This window comes from Myotis brandtii, unplaced genomic scaffold (genome assembly GCF_000412655.1).
Source record: "Myotis brandtii unplaced genomic scaffold, ASM41265v1 scaffold548, whole genome shotgun sequence".
In the NCBI taxonomy this organism is placed as follows: Eukaryota; Metazoa; Chordata; class Mammalia; order Chiroptera; family Vespertilionidae; genus Myotis; species Myotis brandtii.
In genome coordinates, this window is record NW_005370031.1 from 2,627,748 (window position 1) to 2,634,032 (window position 6,285).

The window sequence follows — 6,285 nt, forward strand, 5'->3', positions numbered from 1 at the left end:
CTCAATATTGTTAATGAATATTTCAAGCAAATGAACAAGCACTGATTGTGTTTCAGTCATTTCCTTGGGCAGACTGGTTTCACCAAAGGCCATGTGTAAATTGGTCAGATAGAATAAGAATTTAGATTTCCACAATCTTTTATTTTTTTTATTTTTCTTTATTTCGGAACTGCTTTTATGTACAGACATCATCAAAGCAAATACGCTGCATATTTTCCAAGGACTAGAAGTTGGACATAAAATTTAAGGGCAACCAGGAAAATTGAAATTGTCCCAGAGAATCTCTGAGGACCACACTTCCTTAAATGTCCTTGATGACCTCTTCAAGTGCTTCCTTTGTGAACGTGTAGAAATTCTGGCCAGACTGCACAGTGGCTAGCTAGCTCTATGTTAGTTGCATTCAATTTCTCCTCCATTGCTTGTTTGAGGATGATGAGTGAGGATTTGATGGCTTCTTTCAGAGTCATCGACTTGTGGTAAACTTCTTGCAAGGAGCTCTGGGCACCCTCTGAAGCAGAGCCAATTGAGCATCACACTGTACAAAGGTCCCAGATGGGTCCATGTGAAACAGCTGAGGACCTTTCTCATCAGCTCCTCAAAATAACAGTGCTACTCCAAAAGGAAGAACCATGGCACCTGTATTTGCATCTTCCTTTCCAGACTGTAGAGCCAGATTGGACACAGCCTGGGTCACACTCTCCACCATCATTGTCTCATTATAGGTGACCCAATGGTTCTGTGTCTCCACTCTGGCTTTATCAATAAAAGTCTTAGCATCAGCAATTAGCCCACTCATGGCACAATCTATGTGAGTATCAATTTCTACAATTTTCTCAATGCTGCTTGGCTCCATGAGTAGGGAGGTAATTCTCTTCTCCACAGCTAGGCACACCCCCATGTCTGGATCCCAATGGCTGTAGAACCAAGTTTGATAGCCTCAATGGCATATTCCACTTAAAATAATCTTCCTTCAGGGGGAAAAGTATTCACACCCCTGTCATACTCAGACCAGGTGAGGAACATGGTGAGGGCAGTAGAAGGCGGCAGCAGCTACGTGGGGATTTTGAGAGCCAACACAAGTTCGCTGGCACCTGGCAGCCACAAGCCACCACAGAACCAAGGCCCTCAGATTTCCACAATCTTCTTGGGAACTTTGAAACTTCTGTTATCTCACCGAACCCAGAAATTGAATTGAGTCTTTGTTACTAAGCCAGGTTATCGCAAGGGACCCAGGAGTCAGTAGCTCAATTTTCTACTTCTTTGCATCAGTTTTTCTTTTGAAAGTGATGCATGAAATATTGGAGAATGGCAGGGAGGAGCCTCTGTGAAGTGTTAAATATTGGGTTCATTGGGTCCTATCAGCAGGTAGGGCCTGCAGGGAGCTTGTTTATCCAGCAGTAAGATCTCATTATGAGGATGGTGATGTAGTATAGTTTACTTCATACCCCGAAGCCATTCTAGGAAACAACTGAGTGAGTGATAGTCATTGTGGGCCCTGTATTGTGCTATTATGACTTGCAGTAACTGGCAGCATATTAGAATAGAGATCAGGGACTAGAACTACTCCACTGAATGAAGTTCTGAAATTTCCAAGCTCTTAAATTATTCAGTATTTCCTACCTTATGGAATAAAAGAATATATGGTTGGCAATTTCATGGCACAGTAATGGAAATAAAGAAAGATAATGCATAGGCTTTATACATTTCACAGTAAATATTTATGTCTCATAATTGCATGGCACCCAAGTGGGTCTCTGTATAGGCCAGTGTGACCCTTCATGTTAAATAAAAAGACAAGATCTGTAATATTGTCAAAATATATACATATTTAAAAAAATACAAAGACAAGAACTTGCCTTTGAGAACTAGAGAGTAATAAAAGAAGAAATATTTTTAAAGCACCTTAATGAATGATTGCTAGAAGGAGCACACAACACTGCCTTGTGTAGCTTTGAAAATACCCATGAATATCAGATTGAAAAAATAAAATAAGGTTTGAGAGAAATGTCCCATCTTGCTCATGACAACACAGTGAGAACAAGGTAAGCTGTAAGTTTAATATAAAGGAAGGGAACCCTGCTTAATGTCATATGCCGTAACTAGGAGCCCAGTGCACGAATTTGTGCACCTTGAAAGGAATCATGAGCTTCCAGGAGGCTGTGGTGGGCACAGGGGTGGGTCTCGGCCCATCATCCATGCCCCTGCCCAGCCCCTCCCACCACAGCCCCCACTCTCGCTGCTGCTGCTCCCACATGCTGATGGCACCAGCCCCACTTGCACCCGCTGACAGCACGGAGCAATTGGGGCCAGCTTCAGCAGTGAGTGCAAGCTGCGGCTGCTGCCCCAATTGCCCCTTAGGAGCAGGGGGAGGTGTGGAAGCCCTGAGGGGCAATCAGGGCTGGCAGCTGCCACTCGCACCCACCGACGGCACCAAGTGATCAGGACCAGCACCGGGCTCCAGCAGCGGGTGCGAGTGGCGGCTCTGGCGCCAGCAGCAGGTGTGAGTGCTGGGGGGGGACCGTGGCACGTGGGAGCAAAGATTTTCAGTAACCACCAGAGGCTCGCCCCGATGACAACGACCGGCGCCCCGCCTTGGTCTGGCGCCCCCGCTCACTTGCTCCACCATCCTGCTGCGGCCAATGCTCACCATGTTCCGCGCGTATCCTCTGGTTGTCAGTACACATCATAGCGACCAGTTGTTTGGTTGTTCAGTTGTTCCACCTTGGTCTATTTGCATATTAGGGTTTTATATATATAGATTTTATCAAATGTTTTATTCAAGCCCCAGCAATACCTAGCTATAGCAAATTGCCCTTAAATATTTGTTGAAATAAAGAATGAATCAATGAATGCCTCCTTTCAGAGGTGACTCACACTAAATACTATAAAATCATTCCTTCCTTCCCTAATTTCAGATATTTTCTGTTTGATACATATGAAAGGAAAGGGTCATGATGTGATTACTAAGAGTCTAGGGTATATAATGGAACCTAGTTACAGCTTTTTGATAAAGCAACCAAAGAAAGGATATTGAGCTGGATGAATCATGAAAAATTATATGTTTCTCAGTAACCATATAAAAAGCAAAATGCCACTCCCTGGAAATTTAAAGTTTTATGGAAATAACAATAAGTAAGCAATAAATGTTATCATTTGGTAGCATCTGTTAGGCCAGAAGATTTCTCTAATTTTGAGTTTAGTCAGTATTAATAAACAGGCTATGAAGATTATCTCACTTAAGCCAGTACTTGAGGATCTTTTAGTTGCTAAGTAACACTAAAACAACTTAAATTTTCTTGGAATTTAGTAGATGTCCATATTAACAACTGTTCAATATAATTGTTTCACAGAAGCATATCCTCTCAAACTGATCCAGCCCTCACAAATGTACACAAATTTGCCCCACGCCTAGAGGCTGCACTCTCAAAGGCAGGAAAGATCAAAATTGAGAACAACGAAGTCTGAATCAATGTAACTTAATATTTTCTAAACATATATTTCTACTTGCTATGATTATTTAAGGAGTACTGAAAGAATGTCAACAAAATCTCTGGAAAGTGGAGTTTAAAGTCCAAGGAAACCTTCTATACTTGTTTTTTTTCCGTGTTCTTGACTCTTTAAACATGAAAAGACACAAAAACTTCCCTGTGACTTTTTTGTGAATTCATTGCCACACTTTTTCTTGCTTAAGTTTGATAATGTTTATGAAAATACTACGTAAATGAAAGCATTCTGCACAAATAAAATGAATGTTATTTTTACATCCATGACAAGAATGATAAACCATCATAATAGATATGATTGTACAAAAAAAAGCAGATGAATGCCAAAATAGTTGTGTGTAAAGCTGATAAGTGTACAGCATATTGTGTGTTTTCATGAGACCTCTTCTACAGTGGTAAAAATAGACTCAACATCACTAAAAAAATGGCTCTAACTTTTTTTTAATTCTCAGAAATTCACTTGAAAGATCAATGCACAAACTGTGTTTAATCCCCCCTATAATCTCTGCAAGAATTTAACCAAATAGACAATTATTCTGTGTGATATTATTCTTGAGAAATAAAATGCATATTAAAATATACAACACACTTTATTTTCATTTCCATTGAATTTTTCTCTAATTTTAGAGGACTTGAAAGCCCAGCCGAGCTCATAATATGAAAAAGAAACACACAGAAGTGCTTTTGTTGCACAGACCAGACAACACAAGCAACAATGTTCTGCTGTATAAACACCTACAATAAAGGCAGGAGAAGGGTTATAAGATGATGAAGGAGTTTTCTACCCCAACCAAATGTTACACCTGCCACCAGGACCCCACTTCTGCTCCATATTTCCATTAATGATGTTACGATTCTCTTGGGAATCCTGGTTTGAAAACTCAAAGTCATCCTTGACTCCCCCTTCCTCATCTCTCTCATCTGATCTCTCTCTCCATCCTGTTAGTTCTGACTCTATAATTTCCCCCTGTATTTCCTTTTCATACCCTTTGCTACTTTTTCCTTCAGTTCTACTATTTTAAGAACTTTCTAAGTGGTCTCCCTGCTCCCAGCTGTCTAATCCATTCTTGATATTGCCACTAGAATGATCTTTCAAAAATTTAGATCAGATAATACCACTTTCTTCACAGACATTTCCTCCTGTCTACATTGATAAGAGCAGTTCTTCTGAAGAGTGTCATCCAGAATCATCACCTGGGAACTTTTTAGAAATGCAGATTCTTAGGTCCCAATCAACACTTTCTGAACCTGAAACTCTGATGGTGGAGCCAAACAATCTGTCTTTTAATAACTCATCCAGATGATTCTGATGTATATTAAAATTGTAAACTACTGGGCTATGGGGCTAAGTTCAAGTTTCTTGGCATGGTGTTTTGCAAACCCACCTTTCTGTTCTTATTTTCATCTGGTTACATTCTTCTCCCCACCCCATTCCACCATTTTAGAACCTTATCTTTTACTATTCTATCTAACTGAAATATCCAATTGCCTCGGAATTTTCTCTTCCTGATTATCAAATTTTGAATTGAGGCACAATTCATATTCCATCTCTTTATTAATTCTTGTCCATCGCCCCAGTCAGATTTCTGTTCCATTAGTTTATTCGTAAAAGCAAAAACAGAAGTGGGTTAAAATAGAGCAAACCTCTTACTCTGTGGTTTCTTCAATGCTGTTTTTACTCTTGGAATTTCTCCAGCCTTTTTCTACTAAAAGATGATCTCCTCAAGGTTAACACTACTGCCAATAATCTTTGTTGTAGAACAGTGAGTTGCATATAGTAGGTGGTCAATGACATATGTGGAATTACACTGAAACAGGATTTGAACTATGATACATTATTATTTTATGTGTTCATTGCTGGTAACGATCTCCCATTTGGAATTGTTCTTACATTTTAAAAGCTTTTATAACTTGCAATCTTTAAAAATAAAATTTTGTTCTGGTCTGTGCTCTAACACAAAATGAAAGCCAATATGTGCCATAACCACTGTAACTCTCTCTTTAAAGGATCAATTTGCTGGGTAGGTGTCCTGTCCTCCAACAGGCCTTTCCCTGTGAGGTGCCTCTGAAATGTGAAAGAGATTAAATTAGATCACCTTTGTGGTCTGTTGCTCATCATGTTGATATTTAATCCAGTGTCCAATAAGTGTCCAACGGTATAAAAGGCCTGAAGCTGGCAATGTTTTTTGACCTATCCGTAGGCTCATACCCTTATCCATTTTGTTGTCCACAGAGAGGGTTTTTGTGGCAGTATACATGAACTAAATAAATACCATAATAGTATGTCCAATGAATGTAAAACAGAGTGCATTAGGTTTAACAAATCAATAAAAATTTACTGAGTTCTCAACTATGTGCAGTTCTGTGGAATATAATTATTCTGAGTAACAAAAATATATTGCTTTGCAATATTATAAAAAAGGGAAAAATGCATAGTTAATTTTTTCCAAAATTAGTAAGGTTAAAAATACCTATAAAAATGTTATGAGTGGTTGTACTGATAGCCAAGATACACATTTTCAATACCAATTTAAATGAACATCTATTCAGTCCATCACAATGGTAAAGCAAATAGATATGGAAATAACTATCTACACTAATAAAAGAGAAACATGGTAATTGGCGTACGACCGCTACCCTTTTCATTGGCTAATCAGTGAGTATATGCAAATTAACTGTCAGCCAAGATGGCGGCCGGCAGCCAGGCACTGAAGCGAGCACGAGGCTTGCTTGCTGCAGACTCCAACGTTCCCCGCCTCACTTGCCAGCCTCTCATCTGCAA

The 6,285-nt window shown here is 39.6% G+C and overlaps 1 pseudogene; it reads right to left on the minus strand.

Moving 5' to 3' along the window:
* Positions 1–301: 301 nt before the first annotated feature.
* Positions 302–1,071, minus strand: LOC102261417 (annotated as a pseudogene).
* Between the last annotated feature and the right edge of the window lie 5,214 nt (positions 1,072–6,285).